Genomic DNA, 24,313 nt, shown 5'->3' on the forward strand with positions numbered 1-24,313 from the left:
GCCACCATGGGGGCTCATGGAAGACTTTGACTAAGTCAAAGCCATTTACTCTGACAGTCCTCCTTCTGCTCACAAAGTTTCATTCCTGTCTGATGTCCCTTTGTCATTTCCTACAAATACACTGTGACGAGAGGCTGTTATTTGGCTGTACACAAAAAAAAGGATAGAAGAAACCAAAATTAGATCAGTAATTCCACATGTAGAAAATGCCACACAAACACTTCCAAGTTTTTCCAAGTCAGAAAAGAGAGAGGGAAAAACCCAAGCAGCTGTGAAAATCAGTCCTGATTTTCACAAGCTTAGGTAGAGGTACCCTAACATGGGAATCCCTAGACTTGCATGAAGAGCTTTAAAGTATTGATTTTATTATCTCTTAAGGGCTTAGAGCTCAGAAAGAGATGCTGCTTCTCTTTGAAGCTCCATGATGGAAAAAAAGAGTCCAAGAAATACTTCTCATGAAACATTCTGGCTCCTGTTTCTCTTCTTCTCAAATGAAGGTGTTCAGAGCTAAATAAAGTGGATGGGAAAGTGAGGGATACCCATGCAATGCCAAGAGAGATGGAGCAAGGCTAGGGGTTCATAAATTGTTATGCCTTATGCCATGTGTGCCTATGTCACAGCTGTCACATGTGCTACTTGCTAACTTATCTGTAGGGTGATCACTGTACTGGGTTCCAATGCTGTATTGTTAAAAACTATTTTATGACCTAGGTATGTGTATACACCAAGATCTTTTGCTCTGGATTGGAGTCTTATGACTAGAAACAGGATCATGAATGCTGCATCAAACTGGAAGAAGCAGAGTGACACTAGCATCTGTGTTTCAAGATAATGCCTTTGTTAATGGAGAACAACACTACCTGAATGATCTCGGCAGATGTTCTCAAGTTAAAAAGACCAATGAACAACACAACTAATTGGCTAATAGAGCTTTAAAAATTTGCTTAAGAAAAAAAAAGAAGTGAGAAACCCCATCTGCTTGCCTACAAACTTGCAGTGCTTTACATTAGCAATGCCACATGCTTTGCTTAGGGCTGATGGGGCTTGCGGTATCCTGTTGCAATAGGGTGAAAGCAAGGGGAGACACAAAAATAGGTCTTCTGCCCACAGTCCCACCCACGGAAAAGCACAAGTCACCCAGGAGCAGTTGCTTGCTGCATCAGTGGCTGCTGGAGCAGTGTTCTCTGCAGCTGTTCACCCACCAGCACCCTGGGACGCAGGCCTGGGTACAAGGACCATGCTCTTGTTAGTACCCAAACCTCCATGCAACAGAGGTTTTGCTTTACTCCAGGTTCAGCTGAAGCCATGTTTGCTCTGTCAGCTTGTGAGCTGGCCACCATTGCCCACCCTATAGTCACCTCTCAAGCAAGCTCAGGGTACAGGATGTTTTCCACTCACACTCCCTGCTCCACTTTGGCCAAATCAGCTTCAAGTGAGGAGATGTGAGATTAACCACCTGCTTTTCCCCAGGCCGTGTACTGCCGTTCTTTCCCTGTGGTTTTAATAAAGTTTCCAAGCAGAAGAGGTCTTGCTCCATTCCCAAACCAAGTTTCTAGTGCTTTAGTTGTCACCTCTGTCCCATCAGATCCTCAGGGGGAGTTTCTGAGAGTAGAAAAACTGATGCTGAGACTGACAGAGCAGCAACCATTTGATTTCTCCATCCTACATATAAAACCTCAGCAAAGGCTGAAACCACTTTGCAATATAAGGTGTGTTGCCTCTTCTAAACCCCAAACCTGAGTCCCCAGAAGTAACACGTCTCTGGCCTCAGCCTCTTGTTCAGAGATTGATTGCAGGGCATCCCCCACCAAGTTCCAGGCAGAGCTGGATGTAGTTATGAATGGGGTGGTGTCACATGCATCTGACATCCAGGACTAAATTTGGTGGCCTGGGTGGATGTGCCAGGGCTTGTCTTTGGGAGTGAGTCCCATTTTCTTAGAAGTCACCCAATTTTGTGGTTCCCTCAGTGATACTTGGTAGCTCCAAGGATGGCATCCCAGGACCATCATCCCCCAATGCCGTGGTCCCACCATTATCCTCTTCTCCAGGCTGTGGTTGTACTTGCTGAAAGGATAAGACACTGGATTACCCTAGCTCTGTTGAGTAAGCTCTATGGGTATTTTTGTCTGTCCTTTTCAATTCCAGCTGAAGTCAGTGCCACAGGCAGATCTCTTAGTAGATTGCTTTTGTGATTTATGCACGTCCAGAAGAGTCCAAGGACCATTTATCTTCAAACCAGGAGAGAGATGAAAAGAGTCATGATAGTAAAATTTCCTGCAGAGCTAGATCTGAGCATCAAAGAGGGGAAAATGTCATTGTTTTACTAAGACAAGACGACGTGAGGCAGGTTTTAATGCTGGGGGATTTTTTTTACTGAATAATTTGCCTTAAGAAGAAAGTGAAGTTTGAAGAAATGAAAGGAGGGCAAATGAGCTTGGTGGGCACTGCTGGGAAGCACTCTCTGGGGAGTGGCAGAAAAAGTTGTGTCAAGCAGAGCACAAGGGGACACGATTCTCCTGGATTGGAGAGGCAGCACCAGGCAGGGTCAGGCTGTGGCTGCAGGGTGTCCTTATTGGGAGAGTGACATTATGAGTCTGGGACAGGCAGAACATCAGCCCATGGTGCCTGCAAGAAGCCATGTGCTCATGCGACATGGGGTGTACTTGAGGTGCGCAGGTCTGCACAGCAGCATGACTGTGCCTAGCACAGAGAAAAAATAAAGTTCCTAGTCTCAGTGAGTCTGACTGCAAATATGGGAAACACCACTCAGACGCACTCCTTTGTGCTGCCATGGTTTGGCACGACAGTGGTGCATCTCCGCAACCAGCTCCTGGGCCAGGGGTTTGACGAAGCATCACCCTACCACAGCATCAGGTCCTGTGGAGCAGGGGAGCATCTTCTGCTCTTGCCCTCCCTTGGGTCTTACATCCAAAGCACAAATCTTGGGAAATGTGATAGCATCAGAGGGCTGGAAGGAAGCAGAATGAAGGAGGGGGCTGGGAAAAGGTCCGTTTACATTTGCAGCAGATGTTATCTAGGGGAGGAAAATACTTTTATTTCCCCTGTGGACTGCCAGTTGATTTTCATGTGGCAGGCACTAATGGAAAATAATAAAACCCATTTTAGTTAGACTGTATCTAGAACACTTACAGGTCAAGCCAGTACTCAAAACAGAGTTACAGAACATAACACATTAGCTTGTCCCCAGCGTCTACAGTTGCCAGGGGATTTTTACCATTTGAAATTGAATTTTACAGGTCAAGGCCTTTCATGGGTTTTAAAAAGCAGTGCATATCTGTAAAGTTAGCATGAGCATGGAGACAGTTACTGGGTGTAAGGATATACAACCTTTGTGTTTGTTAACAGTGAAAAAAATAAAAACACCCAAAGGGGACTCATGGTGGGCAGTGTGATATGACTATAAACTCCAGAATATCCTCATTAATTATTATGACTCAAATTATTTGGTATTGTCTTCCTGCTGCTAAATCAAACCCACAAAATGCACAGGAGGTATCTTTCTCTGAAAATTAAGTCCTGTTGGTTTATAATATAAAATTCACTGATGACTGTAAAGGAAGCATGGTCACAAAAGATCAAGTTTCTTAGAAATGAGTCAGAAGTAGATAATTTGTTTAGGCAACATTAACTTCAACATTCAGATAACCTCAAACATTTTCCATGTGGTTTTATACTTCGCAGAATAAATAAAGCGAGGACATGAGGTCTGTGCCTGAACTGCCACACACACGTGCACACACCCTGATGTCTATGTTTTCTTCTCCATCCCCTCCCCTTGCAGAGCCTCGTCCCCGCAATGCTCCCACCCTGCTTATTCAGGAAGGCTGTAAGAGGGCACGCAGCATTCGCACTTTGATTGCCCAAATCAGAGACAAGGGCCACCAAAATCCCCGCTTTGAGCATGCTGGAGGTTGAGGGTGGTCCACACACTGCCTCCATCCCCAGCAGCCCCAGTGATGAGGGTCTCCTGTGCCACAGTGCCCCAAAGCCAGGCATCCTCCATGGCATTCCTGCTGAGAACTGGAACTGATACTGATGACTTCATTATGACACCAAATCCACATGCCAGGCAGGTCAGGCACTGCTATCCCAGGCAACTATCTCAGCACTGCTGGTGGGGCTGCTGGGATGGCCAGGGTGATCTCCCAGGTGACAGAGGAAGCCTTGTTGCTGGACTCATTTCCATGACACTGCCTTTTCTGCCACATCCAAACAGCTTCCTGCTGACTCACATACCACACTGATTGTGATCGTAATTCATAACAGCAGAAGGCTCAGGCCCAGGCTGCAATCCTCCCCTCTCAGCTGGGCAGACCCTCATGAGAGAGGCCAGTGGACACAGTCCTGTTCCAAGGGGCTAAACTGGATCAACTCTCTTGTTTTGTCTTTCTTGCCAAGTCAGCAAGTATGCCAGTCGGCTAAACACATAAAATCACTATGCTTTGCTTTGCTTTCTTTCTTTATTTTTAACCCAAAGCTAAGTGTACATCTCAGGAGTAAAGTGTGTTATGTTCTTAGTACCTGATGGTAGCTGGGAAGTGCATATGCCACTCTGTTTCCCAGTAATATCCACTGAAGTCTGAAATCACTGTCATTTCTACAGGTTTTTCCTATAATACAACTTTAGTAAAACCCCCTCTTAATAGCATGCTGTAGCTGTGCTAAATATTGACTGACTTTTTTGTCAAGCTGTTGGACAAGAATCTGAGACCAATTAATATTAAATCTGCTAATGTTTAGATAACGATAAAGATCTCCAGTTCCTCACGTTCATAATTAAAATGCCTCTTTTGTGCTGTATGAGGTACTTTGATGGACAGTAAGTGCCTTTGCAGAGAGGGTGGCAGCCTGAGCCCCTCCATGCAGGGGGAAAAGGTCCCAGGGAGGAATAGCATAGGAGCTAGAAATAGCACTTTTATCTCCACATTGCCAACATGCAATGCTGCACAGTACTTGAAAACCCCATTGCTTTTCTTTTTCCCAATGTTTTATTATCCTAAAGCTTCTAAAACCTTCATTGTCCATGAGGGGAAAGATTGCCAAGTAAATTAAAGGGTATAAAATGTGGGGGAAGAAAAAAAGAGCAGTTTAAAAAGCATGTGAATGTAAGAAATAACAAAGTTCATGTCTGTAGGCTGCTTCTGCTGACTGGCCAATGCACACTCATTTCAGGGACCTGTGTTTCCTATGGGTCCACCAAGCACTCTGCAACACCACTGGCCAGGTTCTGCGGCTTTACCTGCAACAACATTTTGATCATCCTATTTCTAGATGACAAAACAATCACATGGGCTATTCAGACCTGTGTTCCCAACTGTCGTGGTTTAAACAAGTTGCCTGACTGGGTTTAAACCACGACACCAACTGAAGGTTGTTTTCATGTTGAATCAAGCACTGAGCTCCATGTTTTGGACAAAGTCACTGCTGTGTCCAGCTGAGAAGTGACAAGCAGAGAAGCTGCAGTCAGCACAGAGGGCTCAAAGGAAGGACCTGAACAACAAGATTCATTTGCCTGCTCCCTTGTGGTGGTGTTGCCCACACTGGAGCTGTGGTAGGTTACTGAAGGAAAAGGATCTCTGGGAAATGCAAAGGGTTATTGTATAGTGGCAAGGAGAGATGAGCAAACCCATGGAGGAGAGTGACTTATGCAGAATGGAGTGAATCTTGTTCCTGTAGAATGCAGTGACTACAGACGTCTCTGTGTACCAGCCCACACCTCATATCAAGCACCAATGGGAACCACCTTGGGTGTATGTTGGGTTCAACTCTACCTAGTTGCCAATTCCAGCTGGATTGCAAGCACAGGGATTTAACTGTCATGGAAGTTAAACATATGCAAGAACTTCAGGATCAGACACACTGATTTTTCCTCTGCTGCTATGAGCCTGTTGCACAAGAATCCAGTGCAGAGCACAGACCTCCACTTTTTCCTTAGGTCCTCTCCCATGTGGGGTGTTTCTGCCTTCCATGCATCTGCTCCAGGAGCTTTACCACCTCTGCAGCCAGTACAGAGATGAAGGCAACCCTGAAATGATTTAAATGTTAGACTGGCTGAACTGCCCCAAGAAATTGCCTCTTTCTCTCTTCCCTGACAGTACACGGAGTGTCCTGGTGCAGCAGCACAATTTGGGTGCCAAAGACAGCATAACCAGTTCCCCGTGGAGTGTGCTGACCCATGCAGGATGGCATGCAGGGCAGGCTGCTGTGCAGCACTCAGCTCCCACTCCCATTCCCAGCTCAGGTATTTTACATCCATCTGATTCCCTTCATCATTAACTTTTTTTTAAAAGACTCTACTATTGCTGACTCCACAAAGGTCTTTGCAACATAATGAGAACTTTTCTAATGACTCAGAGATTTCTAAATTAAATGTAAAATGTTTGTTGCAGAGATGCACAGCCATACATTATGCATTACTGTTTTAATACAATAACGTAATTCTGGTAGAAATTATCCACGTGAGCTGCAATCAGTTTTAGCTACTACTCTTTGCATGCTTCACAATCTGGTCATTCAGCTGTGGAAAGTGCTTTTACTTGATTACTTATACTGTTGATAATCAATGTGGCTTTTGGCAGTGCCAGGATGTTATTTCACTCCCTGAAATTGCCAATGCTATTTGTGGAGGGACCAGGCATAGCTGTGAATGCTCTGCCAAACCCCTGTGGCTTCACTCAACACCAAGGAATGCACAGACTCCAGCACAACTCTTGAAGACTTGTTTTAGCAGAGTGGGCTTTCATGGGTTTCCACCAGCCCACCTCTCATGGTCCGGCAAACAGCATCATCCTCACTCTGGCTCCTGAATCACCCCTTGCAATGGCCCATGGCTATGGCCCCATTGGACTGGTGGAAATCACCATTTTTATAATGCACCCCCAAAATCCTGTACTCCCTTTGCTGGGTGGCCTTCAACAGTCACCCGTGTCATGTGGGGTTTGCTTTGTGCCAAGGCAGCAATGGGATGGTGGAGGTTTGCACTGTGCAGGACTGAAAAAAAAAAAAAAAAAACAACAATATTTGATATGATAAGAAAAAATCTCAAAGGGGAGAGATGCTGAAATAATAAGTTCACAGTAGGGATGTGAAGAATTGGAGAGCATATATTCCCTGTGACTACATTTTGGTGGTTATTACACTACTATCTTTCTTCCTGAGTTTTGGCAGCCTGTGTTTCTGTATCAGAGAAGGATGCCTAAAATAACTGTGAGCTTAAATGTTGAGATAACCCCAGGGGCTCATGCATTCCTGCATGCTTTGCCAAGCAAAGTGGGGTCCCCTCCGCAAGCAGGACAGCAATGCCTCTCACACTCCTCACAGGAGCCCTTGTTCTTGTTCACACCACCATGGCATGGGGCAACTCCAGCACAGGGACCAGCAGCCTGACCGAAACGCCTGTTCCAGCCCCCAAGGAGCTTGCAGACCTGTAGGTTGTAGCCCACAGACGAAAGGGTCCCCACACTGACCCCTGGTGCCATCCTACTCTCAGAATCCCTCTGATGTTAACTTGAGGAGTCAACCACATAGGTGAGAGGGAAGGCTGGCATTTGGCCACCGCTGCCTGTAGCATAAGGGCATACAAATCAGTGCGAGGGCTGGCCCTCGTAGCTACCAGCTCTAGCTGTGTTGGGCTGATTTATTTCGCATGGGAGCAGCAGTAGCAGTTTACGCCTCCTCGTGCAGATTACAAGATAAATCTGGCTTTCAATGAGACCCACTGGTGACTGACACTGACAGAGCTTTTAAATCACCGCAGCTGCCTGGATATAGCCATGGGGCAGATTTGGCCCTGCAGGTCAGCTCTTTTTTTGGCTGGTGTAAATCAGCACAGCTTGGATTGAGATGTGGTGTCAGGTTTGAGCGCCACTCTCATTTTTACTTAAGTGTCTGTATGGTAATTCCAGCTCAGAGGGACACCTGAGGGCTGCAGCCCTTCTCTGCTTGAACTGCCAGCTTTTCCCATGCTAGGAACTACCTTTTACGGTGAAAGCTTTAAGTATTGACTAGAAGTCTCTTGGGGGTGCCACACGGATGCTCCTTTTAAGACCCACTTCACACTGCCAAGGTCCATCCATACGAAGATAAATATCCTCCTCATCACTAATTTCAATTACTTGTATGCTCTCAAAACTTTCACGCTGACTGGCTATACAGGCAGATTGCCAACTGGTAGAAGCTGACTTGGTCTCCGTGAAATTGCCAACACTGCTCCTGGAGATAATCTGGTCTTGCCTGGATAAATTCTTCAGCATTAAGGTAGTGAGAACATCCAAACAGGAGATAAAAGTCCTCTCTGTGCTCTGACAGGCACTGATCCCTTCTGACACATGTCCCACTGCCATTAACAAGTTTGGTGTTGCTGCCAGCAGTGCGTTGCCATCGCAGCCAGGGATTATCCTTGTGCTCTTGTTGGTGGGACTGATTTCACCTTGTCATGAGCTTGCACCCAGAGCAGGATCAGACCTGCAGAGTGGACAAGGGCACTTGCCTGCTCCATCTGTGGAGCTGATCCTTGGCCAAGCACTGCTGTGACACTGGGAGCATAAGCATGTGTGAATGTATCCTCTATCAGCATCATACCCAGACTGTAAGGTCATTTCTAGACAAGTTTTATCTGGACAAATTACACTATAGATGAAATAACCACACCAAAGTACAGTATGTTATAAAAACAACATCCTTTTGAAATTAATTGTGCTTTGCTTTTCTTAGCTTTTAGCATGGTCCAGGACACATCAGACTGTGTGGCAATGGTCCATGATCTGGGCCAGAGGAGGACAAAGCAAAACACCAGCTCATTCCTCTGCCACTTGCAGCTGCTCCTTGTTGTGTCGAGAGCCTGATGGAACCCTGGCTGTGCTCCCTCTGTTCATATTTCCATTTCTGCATGTTTCACGTGGCTGATCGGTGGCCACAATTTTCAGTTCCATGCAGTGATGATTCAGTGTGAGTTACCCAGGGAAAGGTACGGGTTTGCTATGCCACCCTCTTCCCAGCCTGCCACCAGCCTGTCAGAATGTATGTTTGGCTGTGGTGTGGACATACATCATGGGTGCAGTCATCATAGATGGTCAGTAAAGTCATCGCTAGTAAAATGGGTCCATGTAATTCTGAAGACATGTCATGAAACCCAAGACAAGTAGACAGTAAGGGTGATATTTTTCATAGCTTCTATACATCTTCATGAAACAAAAGCTAAAGCCAAATAATGTTGTTGTTTGTTCTTGGCAAATTGCTCAGAGAGGCTGGCGATACTGAGTGCCTATACAAATATCCTGTGGGTTTGGGGTGTGTGAAGGTAGTTATTTATTTAGCCTTCATTCTGAGGAATTCATTTTGCCATACTTTAGATAAACATCCATTCAAAGCAGAATTTTTTATGATTGCAAATTATCTTTGTGGCTTACATGACCATCCTGATTAGGCCCCTGAGGACAGAGCATCAGCTGGTGCAACAGGACATCATGCCACTGATGAGCCTTGTGGCAATTAGAGCTACTTGCAAATTCATCTCTTCATGTAGCTTAGTAGCTAGATGGCACTGAAGGTATTTTGTGGCATCTACTCTCTCAGGTATGGCAAAGAGATGACTAATTTGCCTGTGAGTGGTAAATAATTGTGGAAATTAGTATTATTCATTTTTAGTGCTGTTGGACCAAATTCTGTCTGCTACTATCACTCATGTAGGTGTTGTGACTACAATAACATCTCAATGTGATAAGCAATTCAGACTATCCAGCCTGTCACATCCCAGCTCCATAGGCACTCGGTGGAAGAACTGGTGCTAACACATGTTAGTCACCTACTGCAGATGGTCTGAAGACAGCTAGAGACTCCACGTCAATATTGAGATACGGCAAACATGAGATGTGGAGCAATTTAAGAGGAGAAAAAGAGAAGATTGAAAAAGGCTGAGGGGAGAAGACATTGCCATTTCTGGGACCGTTTATAATTTGTGACTGACTTGGCACAGGGCTTTCATTCCTCACCGCAGAGGGGAGGTGCCAAACTTGGGAGCAGCTCTGAATTTCAGAGTCTCATGATTTCATCTCCTTGGCTGCTGGTACAGAACCTTGGTGCTCCAGGACCCTTATTTATTTTATGAGTCAGGCAGAAAGTTCTCAGTCACAATCACAAAATCATTACAGCTCAAACAATATGTTCAGTGATTCAAGACCATTTCTCACCCATGTTAGTGCTTCCTGTGCTGCTCCACTGACTCCACCACAGTCCTCTGAAGAGTTTCTCCAGCTTCAGAATTACCTTTTGGCACGGCTTCTGGCAAATGAAAATAGCTTCACTAATAATTTTATTTCCAGTTTGTTTCAATTATGCTTCCTTTCCAGGGGGAGTTAAGGGGTTGTTTTGGTCTCACTGGTTTGAGGCACGTAAAACTTGTATATAAGTTTGTGTATTAGAGGACTCTGCAGAGAAAAAGAGGAGTCATTGCCAACCAGCCTAGCACTGATTTGGGGAAGGAAAACTCACCCCATCACCAGCACCACTGGGAGGCTGCAGGTCTCTGCATTAACATGTGCTACTGCTTGGGGACCAGGCTGCAGTGCAGGTGGCTCAGGGGCTGCTGGGGTCCACCAGAGCAGCTCCTTGCTGTGTCTGTGATGTCCCTTGCAATCACACCCCATGGCAAAACCCTGTACAAACGGCAAGTGCAACTAATGGGATATTTAGAAATGAGGTTTACCTCTGGTTCAGCCCAGACTGAGCTTTTTGGAGAGTACTTTAATCCCCGACCTGAGATCCCATTTCCCCCTCAGATGGGCAACTGGAGAGACTGTGGTGGGAGGAGGGAACAGGATTGCTTTTTCTTGATACCCTGCTGATTTGGAGAATATTTCAGAGCTACCTCGGTGGATCCAGCTGTCTGACAGGAGATCCTTCTGACCTACTTGGCTGTGCGGAGGAATAGCAGGAAGTAGGAAAAGGGTTAGGTTGCTGCATAAAAGGAGCTGTGTATCTGGTTGACCTAATTTTGGTCTTTATTGCACTTTTTTATCTCCACTGGCTTCAGCAAAGGAATGCTGATTTGCACCAGAAGAAGCTGACCCAATTTCCATGACCTGCTCTCACCATGTACTGGGGCAGTGATGACTTTGCTATAATCCTCTGTCCCATTTTCCCTTAGTTCAGGTTTCTGCAGGAGGACAGAACCGCAGAAGCATGACAGATGCAAATGAGCATGCAGCCAAGCTGGGATGTGGGGCAGCAGGGCAGACACTTTGCAGATCGGTTGCTGTCACCCAAGTTTTCCTATCCTTAAAAATTCAGAGTCAGACCATAGCAAGAAACCCCTTCTCAGGGCTGCAAGTTAATGCAAGTATGGGCTTGGCTTGGATGGAGGATGCCCAGCCCCAGCTCACTGTAGCTCCATCCCCTCCCAGGACCTCACACCACCACCCCAGCTGGTGGTCCAGATACGATGCTGTATCTCCATGATGGTGAAGGACCAAGAGACATGAACATCCCCATATACAGGAATTACGTCCCCTCCCTCCTCCTGCACAGCAGCTTTGAAACCCTGTGAGAGCTGCATCAGAGGAGCCTTGGTATTGAAGTTTGTTAATTAATATGCTACAGTTAACTGACTCAAAGCTTTCTTCAGATCAAGTGAAATGGCTCCTTACCTTTCGCTGTGATTGAAGGAAGAGAAGACATTGCCGGTGGGTGCTGGCAGCATGGCAAGGATGAGCATGACAGAGCAGGCATCACTTTCAGCAGTGGCTGGTCACGAACTGCCCCTTCTGTAGTTGCATATAAACCACAGGAGATGAACCAGTACTGCTCAGATGTTGCTAGTATCATCAGGCATCCTCTGATAAATGGGCAGGAGGGATCCAGCTAGAGCAGGGGCTAATTCTTTGGGACAGTTTCCTATGACTTTCAGTGAATAGCAGCATGAGGCTCCCAGTGGGCACTGTCGAGCAGCAGCAAAACCAGGAATGTCTCCTGGCCCTTGCTTTTATCTAAAAACTGCCTAGTCAGACTGGTTAATTCAGGTTGGGTTCTTTGGATGCACTTGAATGAAAACACCTGTGAAAAATATTTGAGAGAGATAAACATGCCTTATTTTTGACTGTTAAAAATTTGAAACAGAGGCAATCCCAATAAAACAGAAAAGAAAACAAAATTCTTGAAAGAAGGCATTCCAAGTAACTGGAAAAAATAAACAAGAAGCATTAAAAGCCGCTAGTTTTTCACTGCTCCATGACAGTCCTGGCTCTCCCCTTTTGAGTGCCCTCAGCCTCTCAGTCAGCACCACAAACAGAAATTTTCACCCAGTCTCAGCATAATTCCTTGTGTCAGTTTGGCCTTGGCTGGGATGACCAAGCAAGAACGCAGGATCTGATGTTTCCTGATTAAATGGAGGCTTAGCTGTCTCAGGGTCATCAAGGGCTGACCAAGCTGGGCTGTCAGGGGTGAGGTTTCTGGCTTGGACAGCCTAGTCTTACAACTCCTTGTGTTGGTCTTGGTTTACAAACCTGGTGAGCTTCATTGTCTGCATTTCACATGGTTGGTCTGATCTCCAGCTGGAGATGTGACCACTCACAAACTAACTTGGAGCACAGTTTGGTGCCAGTCCAGCATGCTTCTCTCTGGCCATAAGACATTCCGCTGTGTACATGCAGGTCTCACAAGTACCTGGGGTCAGATCATCCTGCTTCCAGGACATATATGCCCAGTTTTAGAGGTCTAAGTGTGGGAGGAGAAATCCACTCCTCAACTGCTTCAAAACCAGCCTGAAACGATCTCCATTTGCCCATTGCAGAAACACAGAAAAATGCAGAACTGTTGTCAGTGCTATCAAGATTCAGGTATAAAGAAAAAATCAGGCAAGGAACAAGAAATTCCTCTGTTTTCTGAGGCCCACACTTCAAGGAGGAAACCAAGCAGGCTTACGAGGGGCAGAGGAGTGGATGCTGCAGTGCAGCAATACTGGCTTACAAGATGTCCCTGTATTTCCCATCCACCTCCACTTCTTCTGGTTGACAAAGGTATAGTTTTAAGTGTTTTGTCTAATACAGCTATGCAATGACAGCCTGGGGACCTTAAAATGCTGCTGTCCCCTGAAGAAACCCTGACGAGTGTAGGAAACCGCACTCACACTGATCCCTTGAGGGGACAGCGATAAAATTAAGATTTAACAACAGCCCTTAATTGCTGGGTTTCTGCTCAACCCTGCCATTGGGGGTGAACATAAACAAAGGGAATTTCTGCCCTCCACACCTTGCCCAAATAAAACAGTCACTGGGGCTGGGGATACGCTGAGATTAGATTGTGGGACTTTATTACTGCTGGCAGCAGCCTCACTAGCCCTGGAGTCCGTAAGAGCCCTAAAATATCTGCTTGGGGTTTCTGGAGCAGCTATGCATCCTTTTGGGGTTGGGTGCATTTTATGGCTATAATCAGATGCCTCCATTACTCATTTCTGCTCTTTCTACCCAAAATGTCTGACAAGTTCTGCGACAGGCAATATGTAAAAACCAGAGCCTGAACTGTCAGATCACCCAAGTACTGCCTCATCTCTTGCCTCATCATTAATGAGTGATGGGGTTGTGCTGACAGACACTGACTGGCCCAGGAAGAGGGGGAAAGGAGAGCTGAAGTGATAAACTCCTCGATTTGAAGTGACATTTTATGTATTACTGGCTTCCCTGGCTCCAACAGCCTTTGAAGAGTTAAAAGAGAGTTAAAAGAGGAGGAAGACAAAAAAAAATATCCTTCCTCCTGCCTGACTGTCAGATGTCTGGTCTGTACCATTTATTTTTAATAGAAATGTGACATGGTTTAATGTTCTGTCGATTAAATTAAACTGCAGGGATGATGTAGACAGAGCCTGAACTGAATCCCCTGGTGAAAAATGATCTGCCTGTCCCAGCAGTTTTCCTGGCCATTACCCTGCAGTGATGGATATGGACCAGCTGGGTACTGGATTGGGAAGGATGGGGGAAGTGCAGGATATGGCCTTTCCCCATCCCGGCACTGCTATTACTTTCCCTTCACGCAGGAAAAGTGCTGCAAGCAGAGTGGTCTGGGCACAGTGTCAGCCTCCCAGCTCTCGTGTGGTGACATGGGAGGAACGAATGGGCACGAAAATTTGCCATGTTATTGAGGCAAAGTATTTGAGTTGACCTGGAGTGGTTGTCCTCTCTCGTATGTAATTTCTCTGGGAGTTTCGCAGGAATTCCTGAGGAAATTAGGGAATGGAAAACTTCTATCAATAGTAGGGGAGAAAAGCCAGGTTTGGTTTCTACAAAGCAGGATCTGGCTCCACACAGCCCAGATGGTAAGTGTTTCGGGAGGTCAGGCTTTACCTAAACATGGTGGGGTCATTCCAAAGGGCCCTGTGGATGGGAGAGCTCAAAACCCTGGTTCCAACAGCGTATCTCCAAATCCCTCAATGTACCAGCAGCACAGTGTGGTTGAGGCTACCCAGGTCCCTGTGCGCTGGGATGTGCAGATGCATTGGGCATGTTCAGCAAGGGCTGTATCTGTATCTCCGCTGATGAAGACAAAAATGGTCTTCAGGGAGGACAAGCAGGCTTATTTCATAAGCACTGAATCAACATGCAGGAAGCTCCTGCAGGACTGCCTGTATAGGAAAACATATAATCATTGCACAAGTAATCTTACTAATAGAATTAAAAAAATCCAAACATTTTGCATGAAAAATGACAGATGATCTGCAAATAAATAACCTCTCAACATAAACACACAAGAAGAATTCATTGAGTGCTTTTTAAAAGCATTGGATTTGACTTAGCAGATCTTTTTCAGATGTCCCTCTCAAGCAAACCTAAACATCAAATAATAATTGTGTAAAAGTACTACTATAATAATAATGCTAAAAATGCATTATGCAGCTTTTCCTTTGATAAAGGTCTCTGTACTCATATGAAATGTTTATTATCAATGCTCCCCCCCTGTATCTGAAGAAGAGAAACCAGCGCTTTAGAGTCTGAACATTTCAGTGTGCGTGGCAGAGAACAGAGCCAATGGGGCATTATTTCTGATAGACTGATGTTATAAAACTATCCTTCATGTCCCTAGAAAGATTCTTTCTATTATTTATTTGAAATTAAAATCAACTCAGAAAATATTTCCTTTTTTATAACAGATTCAGCTAATGCTCTCTTTTCTTGTAATTTATATTAATAAGGATTGCTCTAATCTTTTAATGTATTTCAATAGTTTCAGCAGGTTTATGGGATAAGATTGCTATTATTTACCTCAGTGACTGGTTTTATGGAACAACTGCAGCTTTCTGTGGAGATAGATCAAATGCTGAAATGAAGGAAAATAAAATATAACACTGGTTCTCACCACTCACGTAAGAAGCAGAAAAACAAAGAGGGCAAGAAGGACAGGAGATGTGTTTAAAACTTTAATATACAGGTCACTCTACTTAGAATGACTGAACTGGTGCTTTTTTACGTTATTTATAATGGGTCTGAACAAAACGTGAAGGAAGTCATGTCAAAGAGTGATCCAGGACAGTGTCCCAAGACAGGACCCTTCTGTCCTCATTCCCTGCTTCCCCACACTGTGATCTTGAGGATACTCTGGCTTTTAGCTCTTACACTGCTGAACACAAATGTGCCTCCTGACCTGGGCTGGCCAAAGCCTCTTCAGAGACTGGAAAATAGTGAAGTTTTTTTTCTCCTTTGGAATGATATAAAATTAAATCCCATGTTTTATAAAGGTGTTGCAGTTGGTGGAAAAGGCAGGCTGGTGCCAGGGACAGCCCATCCATCCCTGGCACAATGTGAATGGAGTGATGGGTACCAGCTCCTGCTCTGAACTGCTAGTTGGAGGCCTGTAACAGTGTCTGACCAGCTCCAGAAACAGATGACACTAAGCTGGGAGGATCCCAGAAGGCTGTGCTGCCAAAGTGGACAGGCTGGAGAGTTGGGCCAAGGGAAAGTGTAGAGTCCTGCATCTGGGCAGGAACAACCCCAGGTTCCAGTATAGGTTGGGGAACGACCTGCTAGAGAGCATGAAATCAACAAGGGCGGTGGTTAGTTCAAAGCCACTCTGCCCTGGTGGAAATACATTCTTCAAGAAGGAAAGCTGGAGAGAGAAGCAACCAGTTTTATGAGGAAAACAGCTGGGTCTTTATAGTTTTGAGGGGTGACCTTAAATCTATTTTTTATATATAAAGGGGGAGTGTCACGAGGATGGAGCCAGGCTCTACTCAGTGGCAAACAATGATAGGACAAGGGGTAATGGGTGCAAACTGGAACACAAGAGGTTCCACTTAAACTTGAGAAGGAATCAGTGAGGGTGACGGAACACTGGAACAGGCAAAGTCCAATGTAAAATCCAGCATACTGTGATACTGTGATACTGTAATGGAGTGATGGGTACCAGCTCCTGCTCTGAACTGCTCCAGTGCTGAAGCTCCAGAAACAGCAGGGATTCAAAGCCAGGAAATACATTCTTAAAAGCTGAAGCCAGTTTTATAAACACTTAGGCCTAAATCTGGAAACCTCTAAAAATGTGATTTTTTAATTTTGTTTTCATTATATGATAATTGGAAACATGTGTGCCCAGCTTCCACTGCATCTTGGAAGCATCTGCCCTAAGACCAACAAGCCCTGCTGCTTGCTGGGCTGGAAACTCCCCAAATCTCCACAAACATGCAAAAAGAGAAGCCTAAGAGCCAGTGGGGCGAACATGAGGATTTCGGGAGAAGCAGCCTCTGGTTTATGCCTTTAAAGATGACAGTTGCAAAGGTTTTCAGATACCAAAGGATTTGGAAATGGAATTATCATAACAATTAATGACACATGAAGAGATGATCAGAGGAATGTGATCTCTTCTTTCTCTGTTTGAAGATTTTCTGTTGGCAAAACATGATAGCTTTATTTATCTTCTGTCAGAAAGGAATTATATTTTTTCTTGCAATAAAAAAGGTCTGCGGTGATTTCTCAGGGTATTTCAGGTATATGAGATGAGTCATGATGGGTCTCATACATAACACTTGTTCTTCCTGAACGGTGAAGTAGAACTGCACTGTAGAGTGCAGACCAAGGATAAACACATTGGAATTTCTAAATATTATTGAGATTTTAAATTCAAAACTTCATATTGGGAAAATGTGGAATAATCCAGGCAATTTTCCTTCCAAACGATGACCCTCATTTTTAAGCCAACTTGATACTGGTTGAGATTATTCAAAGTGTCAATTCTGAGGAAAGAATTCAGTGCTTTGTTCGTTTGTACCAGATATATTTGTTTTGATACACCAAAATGCAGAAGTATTAATGGCAATCGAATACACAAAGAATTCATTGAAAAAACAAGCTGTGTACTTACCCAACATAGTTGCAACCGTTTCCTGTGTTACCCTTGCAAAATAAATACTCAGAGCTAACCCTTTTGAGGGATTGCTACAGACACCACAAAGGAAATTTAACAGCAACTTGGAAGTTTTTTTTGTTTATGATGTTATTCCTTAGGCACTTAAAAGAAGAGATTGTTTTTCTTGTACAGAAGCACTAAGACAAAGATGGGATGCAAGTAATTTTGTATTCAGACGACTGTCATCGTTTCCCCTCACCCAGCTGTAAGATTTGTGCCTTTGGCACCTATTACTCTTGATAACCATACATTTCTGAAGCTATTTTTCAGCAGTGAGCTTACCATCTTCAAAATTAGTCACTGCAGAAAAATCCATGTAGTGGCAGGGATGATAAAATAAAATCATCATGAGAGGGGATGAAAAACTTAACAGCCTGAATTCAGGTCAAGAGCAGCACTGATTATTTTGAGAGAAGTCCTATATTTATAAATCCTTGGCAGTGCCATCAACTTACTTTGTATGAGGCAGTGAAATTAACATTTTCTTTTAGGCGAAGCCCCCATCCTGAAATAAAATGCCGGCCTGTAGATTTAGCACATGTACGTACAATGGGTCTGTGTGCTGCTGTTGTAACTCAAGCAACCATTTGCAAATTCGGGTGTTCCTGCTCCTGCTCTGCAAAACCTGGCTGCCGGTCATGTCAGTGCCTGCGCTGAGCCCTGCAGGGCGGGTTGCTTTGATGTGATCAGATAAATCAGAGAGCTGAGGTATGCCTACTCTCCCCTGAGCTTTATTTCACTGTGGGGCACATCCTCCCGGGCCTGCCCAGGGCTCCAGCCAGCCCTGCTCTCACTGAGCGCTTCCCCAGAGGGACGGTTTCACAACAGGTTGAAGTTCACACTGAGGAAAGGCTTCTTGGTGTGCTGCCACATTGACTTTTGCTTCACTCAACAGCGGCCACCTCTTTCCCCTTGGACATTCTGCTCTTTAAAAGCAGTTAATGCAACTCCTGCATTAATGCAGTCCTCCTCCCACTATGGCCAAGCCCCTCTGCCTGAGCACCTCACAATCTTTCTTGTTCTTCCCTAATTCTGCCCAGTCTGTCAGCACATCTGAGCTCATAAGATGCCCAGAAAACAGCGATGGTATTTCCAAAGCTGTCTGTGGGATTTGGATGCCTCATTTCTCTTTTCTTTTTGTTGACATTAAAATCTCCAAGAGAACTCTGAAAGCCTCAGCCTGTGGCTTTGATGGAAAGGGGTGTGGGTGAAGGAAGCACCCAGCCCACATGAAGAAGGAGACATCGTTTCTCTAAGCTCTGCTCAGAGCCACCTTGGGGTGGCCATTCCATGCCGGGGCATGTGGGAAAATTTCCCCACACTCCTGGGAATGAAAGTCAGAGGAAAGAGGGCATTGCCATACTTACATCACTTGCCATATTCACATCAGTCCTTCCCATTACTACACTATGCATATGACACTTTTTTAGGGTATTTGCTGGTAGCTTAAAAGCCCTTAAACCTTAGAGTTACCTTTGCTTAAAAACATGGTGATAAGTCACATTTCTCCATACAAACCTATTTAGAGCCAGAGTCCTCCCCTGTGTAAATTCTAATTTCCATAGGCAAGGGCTGGTCACAAGCTGTAATTAGAGCTGGCTGGGGAACAACCGGTTTGTTACATGGCAGCTTCTGAGGTTTCAAAATCTGTTTATGTTCTGCAGAGGAAATGAAATCAAAGCGTTTCCAGTGTGAGATGGGAGTCTGTCAAAATGTCCATGTTCTGAGCAGAGACATCCTCTTTTCGCTGCAGGTCCTTCCCCTGCCCTCCTCACCGCGGTCAGGGCAAAGGGTGTGTGTGCAGCCGGGAACAATTACAGGGTGGATACGTCTGGGTGCCAAATGCATCGATACTCAAAGCAACCCATGTGTTTTGATAAAAATAGATGAAGTTGAGAACACCACTACCGCTCTTGCCCGAAATGTTCAGCTAATACACTGACCCACTAATGGATTGCGCCAGCACCCTTGTGGGGCAGGAATGACCTAAATGGACCTGCTCTTCTTCTGTTCTGTATATCTGCCTAGAAAGACCTTAAAAATCTGGGGGTTTCTTCCTAAGGTCTAGCAAAGACTTCAAAAATACCTGCTCTGTGGGGATATTAAAGGCCCAATGGCATACTTGGCAGGAGCAGATGTCTGCCCAGGAATCGCTGGCACTTCCTCTCCTGCCCCATGTGTTTGCTGACCGCCTGCACCTCCACTGCTGTCTGTCCCAGAAAGGCTCAGTGCAGCTGCACGTTCAGCGTGTAGCTCACAAAGTGCTTTGTGATCCTTTCTGTGAAAGTTCCTAATCAATTATAGCTGGAGAGTTTAGTCCTAGCATCATCATGTTGAAGAAGGTTTCTTTGACATTCAAAGAAGGACTTGAACTAGCAGATACTGATAGTCCCTGACCTTGGAGCAGTTTGAGAAATAGCACCTTTCTATTGCTATGAATGCAGGGAGACTTTGTCAAAAGCCCTGTAGACCCCATGCTGGGGTCTCTGCAGCTGGAACAATGCACTGGAAGACATGCCAGCCAAAATTTTCCCCAGTTGGGTAATATAATTTTATAACACTTGCAAGTTTTTCAAAGCTTTGGACAAATTTGTGATCTTCCAGATCAACTAAAATCTAAAAGATTTTGAAATAGCCATTAGAATGACATAAGAGGAGACCACAGTTGCCAGCCTTACCCAGCTAGATGTCAGCAGCTCCCTTCCCAGCCTCCTACACCTAAAGACATTTCTACTCTGACCTCAGATAACATGAGCCATTGCCTACAGTGAACAAGAAAATGGTTTCAAATGGAGTCCTGCTTTCATGTACCAGCCCCTTGTGCTACTGGTTGACGAAGACCACTGCAATGAGGCTGACTTCCTCCCCGAGATCTGCCAGATCCTGTGAACTGCAATAAGACAAACGCAGTGGCACATGCAGGCAAAGAAGGACTTGCCTGGTGTTGACATCAGAAATCTCACATTACTGCTAAGCTGGGAGGTGAGGAGCTGCTGTTTGGGGTTTAAACACAGTACTTCTGCAACTAATATGTGCCCCAAAAGTCATTATTCTTTCCAAATAATGTAGCCCCTTGCTTTGCAGCGGGGCAGCCAGGAAGTTTACAATAAAGAGCACAAACCATTCTCCTCTGCCAGATAATGCATCATCACATGTTTAACCACTTTAGCACGTGGAGGAAACCCAAAGGCTGCCTTTCCCATGTGAGAATACTTGGGTTCATTAATAGAATACAAAATACACAGGAAATGGGGAAATCGCAGTGCAGTGAGATTAAACTGCTACTTCCAGCTCTGTGGATGGCAAGGGCAGCTGAGTGAGGGCTACAGCCCACTTTGGAGCCCAAGCCATAGCTTCCTTCAGAGCTGGGGCTGATTTAATTTGATGAAGAGAAAGGGTACCTGGCTGGTTAGATACCAGCTGACCCTCTGTGGTCCTGCATGCAGATGGTGCCTGGCTGCTGCAGGAGGTGGCAGGGACCCTGGGCAGCTCAGTGGCCCTTTGAGGGGGTTGAGTTGTGCAGCCATTTAGGGCAAGTTTCAGAAGCCCATGCACAAATAGCGCGTCCCCTCCAAAGGCATTTCTCCAGCAATCTCTTCAAGAGGAAATGTTTAGAGGTGGTACCGAAAATGCTGCCTCCTGATTTTCCCAAACCAGCATCTGAGTCAAGGAATAGCCCTGGCTGATGTCCCATGAACTGGGATTTTTGCAAGGGAAACCTCTGTGCTTCTCAGTTGTTCAGGTCCCCCCCCCCTTCATCAGTGATAAAGGACTAACCCCATAAGTGGGGTCTGAAGTCCCTTTAAATCAGAAACCTTGGGTTTCTGGACAAATTATGTCCTCTGACTCTTCAGGAAATAGGATGCACAGAGTAACATCAATGTGCAAAGTTCAGTGATAATAGTCAGTCGAATGCTGCTGTGAACTGCAATGGTTGCAGCATGCAAACTGGTGCATCCTCAGAGAGCCAGCTAAGACCATCACTGGTTCCTGGGGTGCTTCCATAAAATAAAGTCATTCCTTCCACACTTAAAATAGCATAATCTAGATGAGGAAGGTAGGCAAACTTTTCCAAAAAGTCATTTGTCTTCTTATCACTCCATTCATTGCTTTCAACAGGGATGTTTCAGAATTCCCTTAACCCACAATTAGCAGTTTTTATGACTAAGGTTCTTTTCTTTTTTAGAACATTTTGCACCTGAAAGGTCTGTTTAATGAATTTTCACAAAATGGCGAGTCTGACACCAAAGCAAAGGAGCAAAGTGAAGAGGAGAGGTAAAAATGTGTAGACCCAGCAAAGGACAGAGCTGCTTGGCAGGATGAGGTGCTTGGTTGATCTGTGCAAGGCTGGGGGTGTGAGGAATGCCAAAGGGCACAGTGCTATCTGGCATTCCCAATCACTGCCTGGCAAACACACCCATAAGCTCATGGAGGCTGACCTGTGCCCACTCTCTTCCCTAAGTGCCTCAAAGCTACAGAGAAGGCTGGCACTACTGTCAGGGTGCTGATGGGCTGCTGCATCTCAATGAGAAAGAATAGATGAATGAATGAATACACTCAGAAAATATGGGGTGATACTTGCTTTTCTTTGCCTCTCTAGTCCCCTCTTCTCAGAGGAGTTGATGACTTCCAGCTCCACTGCATTGCTAACATCCCCAGCAGCCCCAGTGACATCAGCGACACTTCTGCAGCAAAATGCAATTTGATGCAACAAAGAGGCAAAACGTCCAGATCCAGAGTGTGTCCATACTGGCTATTATTGCAGTACTAATGAGAGTGGGTTAGCTATCAAGAGAAAGGAGTGTAGTAACTTTAACAAGGGCATTTGCTTCCTAATACCCTGAGTGCCTGCCTTAGTATGCTTCAGACTTAAAAAGCCTTTCTCTGAATAGCTCTCTGGTGGTTGTATCACAGACAGAAAATAGCTTTGAGGGAGGAAGATGGATTTCTTTTGCATGTAGACACAAGCGTGTATGTATCGCCCTGAGTTTGTCATGCCCTGACTCTCAGCTGTCAGCCTGGCTGGTGCTGGGAGCAACAGCTATTGCTGGGCACTTCCCCAGGCACTGGCCAAACCAGAGTGACAAGTCACAGCACTATGGGGTGGCAAAACAAGCCGGATGATATGATCATGACTTTGATCCATGAGTTAGAGGTGACAGAGGGAAATCAAAGGCTGAGAACAGGAAAACCTCTTTCCCAAGAAAGCATGTGGAGCTGGAAGTCATCACTGACACTTCTGCAGCAAAACGCAATTCAAAGCTATGAAGAGGTAAAAAACCCGGATACAGAGTGTGTCCGTACTGGCCTGTAATCTTCACTTTGCCATGAGCAAGCCATTATTTTTGAACAGCATAACACTTAACAACACCACCATCATGTGGAGACAGGTCCCAGCTCTTCTACTCCATAAACCCCTCAGAATGAACCAGTGCATGCAGAACTCGGGACCATCCCTCCATAACAACTATGCACCATCAACATGCTCTTCCAGCAACAGGTGGAGAGCACGATCCAACAAGTCCATGAAGGACCTGTGTTTTCTAAGAGACAAAACATTGGCAGTATGCAAATGGCAGAGAGGACACACAGCAACTGCTGGATGATGGGACCTGTTGGAACTGTAAGTCAACCGGAAATGTCGTGCTCTGTTTCATCTGGTGGCGTTTGGTCCATTTAGCTTAATTGCAAATAAATGCAAAGCAGAAAGAATGGGTTTCAGTTATTGTTGGAGCTGGTAAAACATTTTGTGTGAAGAGAGGGTTGGTCTTCAACCATCCAAGTAAAACCCATTGCCGAAACAATAAAGCTTAAAAGATGAGCAAATTGCTGTTTATGGGCTGTTCCAGTTCCATACCACTCAGGACAAAGCCAGGGCTGAACACATGACCAAATTTGCTGCCTAACTCATTAGAAAAACAAGCGTAGTGCAGGATTTGAGCCATTTAAAATCATTCACTCAGAGCACAGAGGAAAGACCAGAGCAGCAATGACGGAACAGTATTAGTGGGAGCATTATCAGTCCAGATCTGCAAATGCCGGTGCAGACAAAACACATGCGAAGGATGTAGCATTAATGCAACCAGCTTGAGGCAGCCTGAAGAAAGAATCCAGATAGCACTATGTGCCAACCAGCCCACCTCAGGCTGGGGAAGGAGAGAGTTTCCCTGTCTGTGTTCTTTCTGATTCCTGGCCCAGCATGGTCTGGAAGACATTTTATTGTCACCCTTCTGTGTGCTGAGCAGCTGGACCAGATTTCACAAACTCAAGCTAGTTTGGGGAATGCAATGCCTCGTTGGCATGTGGCTATTCAAGCTGGTGCCTATTATGTTGCTCATATTAAAATGCTATGAAAACAGGCATTGTGCATTGAGAGGCTGAGCAAACCTTGTTATACAGTAATTACACAATCAGTATATAATCTAATTTCAGTGGCTGGGGTGTGGAAGGAAGTTTTGGTTCCTAGATGCTCATGGGGTCTCTACAATGAAATATGTGTATAGACATATTTACAACCAGCGGCAATAAAAATTCTGAACAATGCTAACTATATTGGGCTTCTGTGATGTCAGAGCAACTTACAAAAGACCCACACAGCTGGTTAGGCTCAAAAAGACTCTTCTACTCAATAGTGAGACTTTCTGCAATTGAAATGCTGTACAATTAACAGCCCCTTCTGGAACAGGGCAGGAAAGAGCTTTCAAAACCATGAAGGGTTTTTGGTTTTTTCCAGGGGATTTTTTTGCGATTTTTTTGAAGCTCTTTCCTGAATTTGAGCGGAAGCCAAAGCTTTTCAAAGCTTTTATAAAACAAACAAGCAAAACCAAATCCTCTCTCTACCCTCCCAGTGAGAGGAACACCCTGGAAGAGCAAATCGCCCTTTACTAAGATGCTTTCCTGACGGTGAAAGCCC

The 24,313-nt window shown here is 45.2% G+C and overlaps 1 long non-coding RNA gene across 1 annotated transcript; it reads right to left on the reverse strand.

Annotated features, from left to right (window-relative positions):
* Positions 1-7,869: 7,869 nt before the first annotated feature.
* LOC134155699 (uncharacterized) lies at positions 7,870-10,433 on the reverse strand. Its single transcript, XR_009961682.1, has 2 exons — positions 10,209-10,433; positions 7,870-9,620 (listed from the first exon to the last, which is right to left on the reverse strand). It is a non-coding gene; the product is annotated as an uncharacterized LOC134155699 (long non-coding RNA).
* Between the last annotated feature and the right edge of the window lie 13,880 nt (positions 10,434-24,313).

This window comes from Pezoporus occidentalis, unplaced genomic scaffold (genome assembly GCF_034315485.1).
Source record: "Pezoporus occidentalis ecotype Australia unplaced genomic scaffold, CSIRO_AGI_Poc_V1 ctg8, whole genome shotgun sequence".
Taxonomy (NCBI): domain Eukaryota; kingdom Metazoa; phylum Chordata; class Aves; order Psittaciformes; family Psittacidae; genus Pezoporus; species Pezoporus occidentalis.